The sequence below is a fragment of the Lissotriton vulgaris genome, chromosome 1_1, assembly GCF_964263255.1.
Source record: "Lissotriton vulgaris chromosome 1_1, aLisVul1.2, whole genome shotgun sequence".
NCBI classification, from domain to species: Eukaryota; Metazoa; Chordata; class Amphibia; order Caudata; family Salamandridae; genus Lissotriton; species Lissotriton vulgaris.
Genome location: NC_141685.1, coordinates 22,767,134 through 22,780,683, shown reverse-complemented (window position 1 = coordinate 22,780,683; position 13,550 = coordinate 22,767,134).

The following is a 13,550-nucleotide window of genomic DNA, read 5'->3' as shown; positions in this document are numbered from 1 at the left end:
GGTGCAGCTTCAGAACACAGGAACAAGAGGATGCTTCCTTGGCTTGTTGCTCCTTATATCCTTCTTCGGGCGGGCGTAAAACCCGCCTCCGCCCGCCTCCGGGGGCGTGGCTGGCGGCTTCAGTGTCTAGGACAACCCACTCCTGGGCGGGAAAAAGCGCGCCCCGGCTACGCCGCTTTGGGCATACCAGCCGAGGCTCGCCTCCCGCCCAAGATGGCTTCCCGGGGGGATCGGGGTACTCCACCATACGTTCGGGGGGACCGAGTGGTCGCCCCTTTCCAATAAATGTGTTTTGATAAAGTCAAAGGGATAGTCTTGCTTGTTTAGAATCACACTGTGACTCTGTGTACATTTGGGAACTATTGTGAGTGAAGCATTTGGGTACTTCATGTGTTTGCAGACACGTAACTGCTTAAAAATCAAACTTGTTCACAAGTTTTGGTAGAATTAGAAACCAGTCATTGGTTATGTATTTGCAAAATGAGTCAGGTTTCCACACTAAAATGCAGTTATCTTACCTCTTCCAGACTAGTAAATGTGTTTTGGTAAAGTCAAGGGATAATGTTGATTATCTAGAATCATACTGTGAGTCTGTGTTCATTTGGGAAATATTGTGAGAGAAGCATTTGGGTACTTTATGTATTTTCAGACACACAACTACTTACAACCTATCCTCTTCTCAAGTTTTGGTAGAATTAGAAACCAGGCATTGCTTATGTATTTGCAAAATGAGTCAGGCTTCCACACTAAAGTGCTGTACTAAAATATGTGGAAATGTTGCAGTCAACTTACCTCTTCCAGACTAGTAAATGTGTTTTGGTAAAGTCCAAGGGATAGTGTTGCTTGTCTAGAATCACAAACGTTGCTTGTCTAGAATCACACCGTGAGTCTGTCTGCATTTGGGGACCATTGTGACAGAAGCCTCTGGGTACTTCATGTATTTACAGACACATACATGCTTAAAAACCTAACCTGTTCTCAAGTGTTGGTTGAATTAGAAACCAGTCATTGCTTATGTATATGCAAAATGAGTCAGGGTATGCATGTAGTCTTCTAACCACCTACACACTTGTGTTTCAGGCCTACAATTCCCTAGTCATTATCCATACACTCCTGCCAACACCCTGTTTCTGCTCTTGCACTCCTTAAGTGACCCTTTCAGCACCATGTACTAATCCATTCACTGAAGTAAAACTAAACCAATTTTAAATTCTCCCAGTGTGTCTCCTTGTACTGCTCTAATCATTCATTCAGTATCCAAGTACTCATGCAGTAAGCCAGGGCTTCGCACATGGACTGATTGAAACTCCTATGCACTATGCTTGTAGTCCTCTAACAGCCTACACACTTTTGTTGCAGGCAACAAATGCCCTAGTCAGTATACATATACTCCAGCAAACACCCTGTCACTGCTCTTGCAAACCTATAGTGACCTATTCAGTACCATGTACTAATCCATTCACTGCAGTAAAACATAAAGAATTATACATGTGCCCACTGTCTCTCCTTCAACTACTCTAATCATCCAGTCAGTATCCAAGAACTCATATAGCAAGCCAGGCCTTAGCACATGGACTGCTTCAAACTCCTATGAACTATGTATGTAGTCATCTAACCACCTACACACTTGTGTTTTAGGCCTACAAGTTCCCAGTCAGTATCCATACACTGCTGCAAACACCCTGTTACTCCCCTTGCAATATCTTGCGGTTATGTATAAACTTTGAATTACAATTTCAATTAGTGATGACAAAAGAAAGTGGTTAAATGTTTTTTTATAGAATGTGTTTGTATAGTAATAGAAAAGTATTTTTTATAAATTAATTAACCCCTTAAGTGCTGCCTCGGTGCATTGGCCGACGGCAGCACTACCTCCCCAGTGCTGCGCACGACCATTGGACGTCCATTCAGCACTAGTTCCAATGGACAGCGCAGCACTGGGGAGGGATGTTTACGAGCATCTATGAGGTTAAAATACATTTATTTATGTTTATTTTTTCAGATATTGTTTATCATCATTGAAGTAAAGTTATCAGGCCTGAAAAATCAAGAAAGGGAAAAGGACAGCTAAAGGACAAATATTTGAAGAAAATTCAACTACAAGTATTGGATGACCAACATCATGTGAGTAAAAAGAAAAAGTCTTCCGGTAAGACAACAAAGGATTTCATTAAAAAAACTTTCAAAGCCTAGACACAGTGTGCAGAAAGTGCAAACTACTGAGAATTGTTCGACCAGAAAAAAGAATATGAATAACAGGAAAGGAAACAAAGAAAATTTACATGCAAAAGATTTGATGTATGGTAAAAGAAGGCAAAATCAGTATAAAGAAATCCTTAAACATTTTTATTATAATAGAGTGGTTCTTACCTTGCTCAAACATGTGAAAAAATATAGAAAAAGAACACTATTTTATAAACAGAAGAAGCATTTTGAACTCATTGTTCAAAAGGCTTTTGAAGTAAAAAGGAAACTATTAATTTTAGCTTTAAACAGCATTCAATCACAAGATAAACCAATCCATTTGAAGAAGGCCAAAAGTAAGAGGAAAAGAGTAATTAACAGAACTAATTTTCGTGATGTTTTATTTGTGTGAATGGAAACACAGTTCAAGTTCAGAGCCTTTCTTTAATGAAGAGAGTTATATTCAGACCAATGATTTATTGCATGCAGTTGACACCAGTGGTTGAGCTTATGAGGTTAGAAATGGTTTTCCAATTAAGAAAGAGAAAATTGTTCCCAGAAATGCAGAAAAGTGTTGGCTTATGAAGTTCTAGGCAGACGTCCTAAAGCCCCAGTGTACACTTGGGATTGCAGTAGTATTTGTAGTGTACAACAAGAATCTATTGATATTGTACGCAATTTCTTACGAGAATATTGTAATAAAAGTGTTAAAAGATTACTTTTGCAGAATGAGAAAAAATACTGGCTTGCAAGGTCATTCTCCTCCTTGTCTTTCTAGAAAAGTATGTCAAAGAGTTTTTCACCATTTCAGGATGTTAGCATTACATCATTCTCAAATGCGGAAATTAGTGAGAAGATTGTATTATGCAAAAAGTCCAGCATTAATATTAAATGAGTTGAACATTGTTCTTTTGCGTGGATCAGTATCAGATGTGAAGAAGGTTTGTGATGACATTGCGTTTTGTTACTTTGGTCCTAAACAAGGAAGTGCAGAAACTGATACATTAATAGAAGAAAATGTTGAAGAGAATATGCAACATAGTAGTACAAAAAATGTTGAAGAACAAATTACAAAGTTTAAGGTTATTTCAGGTGAAAGGCCGAATTATTCTTGTATTTTTTGTTGGCGAACTCACTATAAAAATCAGACTAGGACTGTTGAGCTGTATTTAAAAAGTGAAAGAGAAAATAATGATAAGTGGAAGGAATTTGCAACTTAATTGTTGGTAGAGAATTGTTTTGATTTGAGTTCTGATCAGAGTATTTGGAAATATTGTTATAACAAATTAGATGAGAATAAAATTCCTGCTAGAGCAGTCCACAATAATCTAGAGTTGGTAACTATTCCCCCAGAACTGATAGATTTAAATACTTGTGAGTTTATTCTTGTTCAATGTGTGCACTCATTTCAGGCTATCGTTTATATGGAGCATAAAACAGGTAAATTTCCTCCTTCAGATTTACAGAGAGGATTAAAAGGAAGAGTTGTATGTTTACCTCTAGATTTAAAGAAAAATATTGAAACTATTGGAGTAGAGAGTGTAGAAAATGGACCACTAGTTATTCTTGTTAATGGCGTTCCTACTAAGAATAAGAAAATCTGGCAAGAATTAGTGGATGTTAGTGAAGTGCAAAAGAAGAAATACTTTTAGCAGATGATACTGAAACGTCAAGTGGACAAATTGAAAAAGTGGACATGTCCAGAAGTGAAGAGATCTATGAACATTACAGTGCATATCTACTTCATTCAAAGGAAGGAAGTGATGGGGAATACTATTAAGTTATTCCAAATGAAAAAAGCAAAGGGAAGTCCCATGAGTGTTTGGCAAAAAAGCTTAGAGGCTTGCTGTTTTCCGCAGTTGTTCGCAACAGGAAAAACAGGACGATATGATGAATGACCTGTGCCGATTCTTGCATCTGAATATCGGACAACAAGTTTGTATGCAGAAGATCGAAGATTTCGACAATGTATTTCCTATATATTTCAACTTTTGTTTGAGAGTGACTTGTCTTGACTTTCATATGCAGTCAATAACATATTGAAAACAGGAGTACATCTGCTAAATGTTTCTGCAAAGGAATTAATGGATAAAGTACACCAGAGAGATGATCATTTAGAATCTCAGCTGAATAATCTGATGGCATGTCAGCATGGCACTAATGAATATTAGTACCGTCGTCATGTAGAACTTAAATGTATGCTAAGGAACTTAGGAACTCCTACATGGTTCCATACCCTAAGCCGTGCTGAATACGCTTGGGATGATTTACTTGAATTTCTTCGAGAGGCAAATTCAAATGTAAAAAATATTGAATACAAGATACCTGGAGAATTGTGCGCTCTGGATCCTGTTAATGTATGCAGGTATTTCAATCATAGATTGGAAGCTATGATGTCTTTTATCTGCAATAAGAAAAATCCTCCTCTTCGATTTTTTCGGGAGAAAGGAGTATCAAGCAAGAGGTGCTCCTCATATACATATGCTGATATGGATCAAGGATGCCCCCAAATTCGGAACTGATTCCGATGATACTGTTTTGTCTTTTATTGAACAATATGCCACATGTGCCATACCAAAACACACAGAAGAAGTGGAATGCTAACATGAATATTCAGTATGTAGAGGATAATTCCATTGCTGTTGCTCAGTATGTAACATCCTCCATTACAAAATAAGAAAAGACGAAATTGAAAGAAATGTGGGAAGATATTTCTAATAGGAAGAGTCTAAGTAAGAAAATATACAGTTTCAGTTTGAAGATGTTGTCCCATCGAGAAATTGGAGTGTATGAAGGCTCAGATCGGTTATCATCTGCAAGTTTATACTCCAAATCAAGAAGAATCAACTGGGTGAGTCTAGGTCTTGCTGCAACGCAAAATTGAGTACTTAAATCTGTTCGAGAAATCGAATATTTAGCAGAAAAAGAGCCAGAAAGTACAGATATTATGAAAACAAATATGTTGGACACATATTACTTAAATAGAAGTTATCATCTTGAGAACTTATGTCTCTATGAAGTGCTGCGAAACTACACTTTTAAATGGAATACTACAGAAAACATCAATGATGAAAAATGTGCAGTGATGGGTTCTGGTTAAACAAAGGAAAGGAAATTTAATTAATCACAGGAAACTGAGTTGCGACATTCCTGAAAAAAGGGAATTTTAATATTTAGCACTTTTGCAACTGTTCAAACCGTGGCGTTCAGAATTGGAATTACTTGGAGATTTTCAGAACTATGAAGATTCCTTCAATGCTTGTAAAGAAACCATAGAATGTACTGTTTTTGTAAATTATGTGATAATGTTGAAAGATGAAATCGATCAAGAAGCTACTATTGCAGCTGAGATTGCTAGAGACAGTTCTCAAGACAGTCAAATGTCTGCTCCACTGAGTCAAGATCCACTAGGACAACCAATTGTTAAAAATGAAGCAGCAAGCGCCATTAATGAGGTGGAAACAGCAATTAATCAAGCTCAAGAAGATATTATGGATTTAGCAAACTTGGAAGAACAACTAAATGTTTAACAGAAAGAAATATATCAGCAAGTGAGATAACAGATTGACCATGGATTTCTTCATGAAAAGAAAGAATGCACATAATTTCAACCTATCCGAATGTATGTGAGTGGACAAGCTGGAACAGGAAAAAGTTTCTTAATTAAAGTAATCACCAGTTATCTACAGAAAACAACTGAATCACATTTGTCTTGTGTTGTAAATGCTCCAACTGGGTTGGCAGCACACAACATTATAGGAATTACATTGCATTGTTTATTGATGCTACCTGTGGAGCATGAAAACAATTCGGAATATCACAAGCTATATGGAGAAGCTTGTATGAAGTTTCAAGAGTCCTAAAGAGAATGAAACTTCTGATTGTTGGTGAGGTAAGCATGGTCTCAAACTTAATGCTTGTTTTTGTGCATTTAAGAATGAAATGCAGAGTACGATGTCTTATTTGGAGGAAAAAATGTCATCGTTTTTGGAAATATACTGCAACTGGATAACTGAAAGAATATCGATGACACAAATATAGACTTATCAAAATATCGAGTAAAAAATATAGAATGCAAAAATATCGAATCCCTATCTCCAAACAGGTAAGTACAAAAATATTGAATGAAAAATATCGTTGTAAAAAATATAGTTAATCAAAATATCGAATTTTTTAAATGTCTTAAAAGTAATTGAAAATGAATGTAATAATAAATATAATTAACTTAAACATTAATAAATAATTAATGTAACTTAAAAAAAATTAATAATAATTTTTCAATACATATATATATCTAAACATAATATTAATATAAAATATACAATATGTTATCCTAGGATAGCGTGAGGGTTACATTTACTATTCCCACTCCAGTGAGTGCAACAGTAGGGAAAGCGTTGGATAGCGGAAGGGTAAAAATTACTATTCCCACTCCAGTGAGTGCAACAGTAGGGAAAGCATTGGATAGTGGGAGGGTAAACATTACTATTCCTACTCAAAGAATGCAACAGTAGGGAAAGCGTTGGATAGCGTAGAGGTAAAAATTACTATTCCCACTTCAGTGAATGCAACAGTAGGGAAAGCATTGGATAGCATAGGGAAAAAAATTACTATTCTTACTCCAGAGAGTGCAACAGTAGGGAAAGCGTTGGATAGCGTAGTGGTCAAAATTACTATTACCTCTCCAGTGAGTGCAACAGTAGGGAAAGCATTGGGTAGCGTAGGGGTAAAAATTACTATTCCCACTCCAGAGAGTGCAACAGTAGGGAAAGCGTTGGATAGCGTAGCCATAACATGTACTATTCCCACTCCATTCAGTGCAACAGTAGGGAAAGCATTGGATAGCGGGAGAGTACAAATTACTATTCCCACTCCAGAGAGTGCAACAGTAGGGAAAGCATTGGATAGCGGGAGGGTAAAAATTACTATTCCCACTCCAGAGAGTGTAACAGCAAGGAAAGCGTTGGATAGAGTAGGGGAAAAAACTACTATTCCCACTCCAGAGAGTGCAACAGTATGGAAAGCGTTGGATAGCATAGGCATAACATTTACTATTCCCACTCCAGTGAGTGCAACAGTAGGTAAAGCATTGTATAGCGGGAGGGTAAACATTACTATTCCCACTCCAGAGAGTGCAACAGCAGAGAAAGCGTTGGATAGCGTAGAGGTAAAAATTACAATTCCCACTCCAGTGAGCGCAACAGTAGGGAAAGCGTTGGATAGCATGGGGTAAAAATTGTAAAGCTTTGGATAGCGTAGGCGTGAAATTTACTATTCCCACTCCAGAGAGTGCATACAGTAGGGAAAGCATTGGATAGCGGGAGGGTAAACATTACTATTCCCACTCCAAAGAGTGCAACAGTAGGGAAAGCTTTGGATAGCGTAGGGGTAAAAATTACTATTCCTACTCCAGTGAGTGCAACAGTAGGGAAAGCATTGGATAGCGTAGGCATAAAATGTACTATTCCCACTCCAGAGAGTGCAACAGTAGGAAAATCATTGGATACCGGGAGGGTAAACATTACTCTTCATACTCTAGAGAGTGTAACATTAGGGAAAGTGTTGGATAGCGTAGAGGTAAAAATAACTATTAACACTCCAGTGAATGCAATAGTAGGGAAAGCATTGGATAGCATTGGGTAAAAATTACTATTCCCCCTCCAGAGACTGCAACAGTAGGGAAAGAGTTCGATAGCATAGAGGTAAGAATTACTTTTCCCACTCCAGTGAGTGCAACAGTAGGGAAAGCGTTGGATAGCGTAAAGGTAAAAATTATTATTCCCACTCCAGAGAGTGCAACAGTAGGGAAAGTGTTGGATAGCGTAGGCTTACAATTTACTATTCCCACTCCAGTGAGTGCAACAGTAGGGAAAGCATTGGATAGCTCGAGGGTAAAAATTAATATTCCCACTACAGAGAGCGCAACAGTAAGGAAAGCGTTGGATAGCGTATGGGTAAAAATTACTATTCCCACTCCAGAAAGTGCAACAGTAGGGAAAGCGTTCGATAGCGTAGGCATAACATTTAATTTTCACACTCCAGTGAGTGCAACAGTAGGAAAAGCATTGGATAGCGGGAGGGTAAACATTACTATTCCCACTCCAGTGAGTGCAACAGTAGGGAAAGCATTGGATAGCGGGAGAGTAAAAAATACTATTCCCACTTCAGAGAGTGCAACAGTAGGGAAAGTGTTGGATAGCGTAGAGGTAAAAATTACTATTCCTACTCCAGTGAGTGCAAATGTAGGGAAATCGTTGGATAGCATAGGGGTAAAAATTACTATTCCGACTCCAGGGAGTGCAACAGTAGGGAAAGCATTGGATAGCTGGAGGGTAAACATTACTATTCCAACTCCAGAGAGTGCAAGAGTATGGAAAGCTTTGGATAGCGTAGAGGTTAAAATGACTATTCCTACTCCAGTGAGTGCAACAGTAGGGAAAGCATTGGATAGAGTGAGGGTAAACATTACTATTCCAACTCCAGAGAGTGCAAGAGTAAGGAAAGCGTTGGACAGCGTAGTGGTTAAAATTACTCTTCGCACTCCAGTGAGTGCAACAGTAGGGAAAGCGTTGTATAGCGTAGGGGTAAAAATTACTATTCCCACTCCAGTGAGTGCAACAGTAGGGAAATCGTTGGATAGCGTAGGCATAACATTTACTATTCCCACTCCAGAGAGTGCAACAGTAGAGAAAGCATTGGATAGTGGGAGGGTAAACATTACTATTCCCACTCCAGATAGTGCAGCAGAAAGGAAAGCGTTGGATAGCGTGAGGGTAAAAATTAATATACCCACTCCAGAGAGCGCAACAGTAAGGAAAGCGTTGGATAGCGTATGGGTAAAAATTACTATTCCCACTCCAGAGAGTGCAACAGTAGGTTAGGCGTTGGATAGCATAGGCATAAAATGTACTATTCCCACTCCAGTGAGTGCAACAGTAGGGAAAGCATTGGATAGCGGGAGGGTAAACATTACTATTCCCACTCCAGAGAGTGCAACAGTAGGGAAAGCATTGGATAGCGGGAGAGTAAAAATTACTATTCCCACTTCATAGAGTGCAACAGTAGGGAAAGTGTTGGATAGCGTAGAGGTACAAATTACTATTCCTACTCCAGTGAGTGCAAAAGTAGGGAAATCATTGGATAGCATAGGGGTAAAAATTACTATTCCTACTCCAGGGAGTGCTACAGTAGGGAAAGCATTGAATAGTGTAGGCATACAATGTATTATTCCCACTCCAGTGAGTGCAACAGTAGGGAAAGCATTGGATAGTTGGAGGGTAATCATTACTATTCCCACTCCAAAGAGTGCAACAGTAGGGAAAGCACTGGATAGCACAGAGGTAAAAATTACTATTCCCACTCTAGTTCGAGCAACAATAGGGAAAGCGTTGTGTAGCGTAGGGGTAAAAATTACTATTCCCACTGCAGTGAGTGCAACAGTAGGGAAAGCGTTGGATAGGGTAGGCATAAAATTGACTATCTCCACTCCAGAGAGTGCAACAGTAGGGAAGCATTGGATAGTGGGAGGGTAAACATTACTATTCCCACTCCAGAGAGTGCAACAGTAGGGAAAGCTTTGGGTAGCGTAGGGGTAAAAATTACTATTCCCACTCCAGAGAGTGCAACAGTAGGGAAAGCGTTGGATAGCATAGCCATAACATGTACTATTCCCACTCCATTCAGTGCAACAGTAGGGAAAGCATTGGAGAGCGGGAGAGTACAAATTACTATTCCCACTCCCGAGAGTGCAACAGTAGGGAAAGCATTGGATAGCGGGAGGGTAAAAATTACTATTCCCAATCCAGAGAGTGCAACAGTAAGGAAAGCGTTGGATAGCGTAGGGGAAAAAACTACTAATACCACTCCAGAGAGTGCAACAGTATGGAAAGCGTTGGGTAGCATAGGCATAACATTTACTATTCCCACTCCAGTGAGTGCAACAGTAGGGAAAGCATTGTATAGCGGGAGGGTAAACATTACTATTCCCACTCCAGGGAGTTCAACAGCAGAGAAAGCGTTGGATAGCGTAGAGGTAAAAAATACTATTCCCACTCCAGTGAGTGCAACAGTAGGGAAAGCATTGGATAGCAGGAGGGTAAACATTACTATTCCAACTCCAGAGAGTGCAACAGTAGGGAAAGCGTTGGATAGCGTAGAGGTAAAAATTACTATTGCCACTCCAGTGAGTGCAACAGTAGGGAAAGCGTTGGATAGCATGGGGTAGGAATTGGAAAGCTTTGGATAGCGTAGGCATAAAATTTACTATTCCCACTCCAGAGAGTGCAACAGTAGGGAAAGCATTGGATAGCGGGAGGGTAAATATTACTATTCACACTCCAGAGAATGCAACAGTAAGGAAAGCGTTGGATAGCGTAGGGGTAATAATTAGTATTCCCAATCCAGAGAGTGCAGCAGTAGGGAAAGCGTTGGATAGCGTAGGCATAACATTTACTATTCCCACGCCAGTGAGTGCTACAGTAGGGAAAGCATTGGATAGCGGGAGGGTAAAAATTACTTTTCCCACTCCAGAGAGTGCAACAGTAGAGAAAGCGTTGGATAGCGGAGAGGTAAAAATTACTATTCCCACTCCAGTGAGTGCATTAGTAGGGAAAGCTTTGGATAGCATAGGGGTAAACATTACTATTCATACTCCAGAGAGTGTAACAGTAGGGAAAGTGTTGGATAGCGTAGAGGTAAAATTACTATTCCAACTCCAGTGAGTGCAACAGTAGGGAAAGCATTGGTTAGCGGGAGGGTAAACATTACTATTCCCACTCCAGAGAATGCAACAGTAGGGAATGCGTTGGATAGCGCAGAGGTAAAAATAACTATTAACACTCCTGTGAATGCAACAGTAGGGAAAGCATTGGATAGCATAGGGTAAAAATTACTATTCCCCCTCCAGAGAGTGCAACAGTAGGGAAAGCATTTGATAGCATAGAGGTAAGAATTACTATTCCTACTCCAGTGAGTGCAACAGTAGGGAAAGCGTTGGATAGCGTAAAGGTAAAAATGTATTAATCCCACTCCAGAGAGTGCAACAGTAGGGCAAGCGTTGGATAGCTTAGGCATACAATTTACTTTTCCCACTCCAGTGAGTGCAACAGTAGGGAAAGCATTGGATAGCGCCAGGGTAAAAATTAAATTTCCCAATCCAGAGAGTGCAACAGTAAGGAAAGCGTTGGATAGCGTATGGGTAAAAATTACTATTCCCACTCCAGAGAGTGCAGCAGTAGGGAAAGCGTTCGATAGCGTAGGCATTAAATTTAATTTCCCCCCTCCAGTGAGTGCAACAGTAGGAAAAGCATTGGATAGCGGGAGGGTAAACATTACTATTCCCACTCCAGAGAGTGCAACAGTAGGGAAAGCATTGGATAGTGGGAGAGTAAAAAATACTATTCCCACTTCAGAGAGTGCAAAAGTAGGGAAAGTGTTGGATAGCGTAGAGGTAAAAATTACAATTCCTACTCCAGTGAGTGCAAATGTAGGGAAATCGTTGGATAGCATAGGGGTAAAAAGTACTATTTCCACTCCAGGGAGTGCAACAGTAGAGAAAGCATTGGATAGTGTATGCATACAATTTACTATTCCCACTCCAGTGAGTGCAACAGTAGGGAAAGCATTGGATAGCGGGAGGGTGAACATTACTATTCCCACTCCAGAGAGTGCAACAGTAGGGAAAGCATTGGATAGTGGGAGAGTAAAAAATACTATTCCCACTTCAGAGAGTGCAAAAGTAGGGAAAGTGTTGGATAGCGTAGAGGTAAAAATTACAATTCCTACTCCAGTGAGTGCAAATGTAGGGAAATCGTTGGATAGCATAGGGGTAAAAAGTACTATTTCCACTCCAGGGAGTGCAACAGTAGAGAAAGCATTGGATAGTGTATGCATACAATTTACTATTCCCACTCCAGTGAGTGCAACAGTAGGGAAAGCATTGGATAGCTGGAGGGTAAAAATTACTATTCCCACTCCAGAGAGTGCAAGAGTAAGGAAAGCGTTGGACAGCGTAGAGGTTAAAATTACTATTCCCACACCAGTGAGTGCAACAGTAGGGAATGCGTTGGATAGCGGGAGGGTAAACATTAATATTCCCACTCCAGCGAGTGCAACAGTAGGGAAAGCGTTGGATAGCGTAGAGGTAAAAATTACTATTCCCACTCCAGTGAGTGCAACAGTAGGGAAAGCGTTGTGTAGCGTAGGGGTAAAAATTACTATTCCCACTCCAGTGAGTGCAACAGTAGGGAAAGCGTTGGATAGCGTAGGCATAACATTTACTATTCCCACTCCAGAGAGTGCAACAGCAGGGAAAGCATTTGATAGTGGGAGGGTAAACATTACTATTCCCACTCCAGATAGTGCAGCAGAAAGGAAAGCGTTGGATAGCGCGAGGGTAAAAATTAATATTCCCACTCCAGAGAGCGCAACAGTAAGGAAAGCGTTGGATAGCTTATTGGTAAAAATTACTATTCCCACTCCAGAGAGTGCAACAGTAGGGAAAGCGTTGGATAGCATAATCATAAAATATACTATTCCCACTCCAGTGAGTGGAACAGTAGGGAAAGCATTGGATAGCGGGAGGGTAAACATTACAATTCCCACTCCTGAGAGTGCAACAGTAGGGAAAGAATTGGATAGCATGAGAGTAAAAATTACTATTCCCACTTCATAGAGTGAAACAGTAGGGAAAGTGTTGGATAGCGTAGAGGTAAAAATTACTATTCCCACTCCAGGGAGTGCAAAAGTAGGGAAAGCATTGGATAGTGTAGGCATACAATTTACTATTCCCACTCCAGTGAGTGCAACAGTAGGGAAAGCATTGGATAGTTGGAGGGTAAAAACTTACTATTTCCACTCCAGGGAATGCAACAGTAAGGAAAGCGTTGGATAGCATAGGTGTAAAAATTACCATTCAAACTCCAGAGTGCAACAGTAGGGAAAGCATTGGATAGCGTAGGCATAAAATGTACTATTCCTACTCCAGTGAGTGCAACAGAAGGGAAAGCATTGGATAACGGGAGGGTAAACATTACTATTCCCATTACAAAGAGTGCAACAGTATGGAAAACGTTGGATAGCATAAAGGTTAAAATTACTATTTCCACTCCAGTGAGTGCAACAGTAGGGAAAGCATTAGATAAGGGAGGGTAAACATTACTATTCCCACTCCAGAGAGTGCAACAGTAGGGAAAGCGTTGGATAGAGTAGAGGTAAAAATTACTATTCCCACTCCAGTTCGAGCAACAATAGGGAAAGCGTTGTGTAGCATAGGGGTAAAAATTACTATTCCCACTCCAGTGAGTGCAACAGTAGGGAAAGTGTTGGATAGGGTAGGCATAAAATTGACTATTCCCACTCCAGAGAGT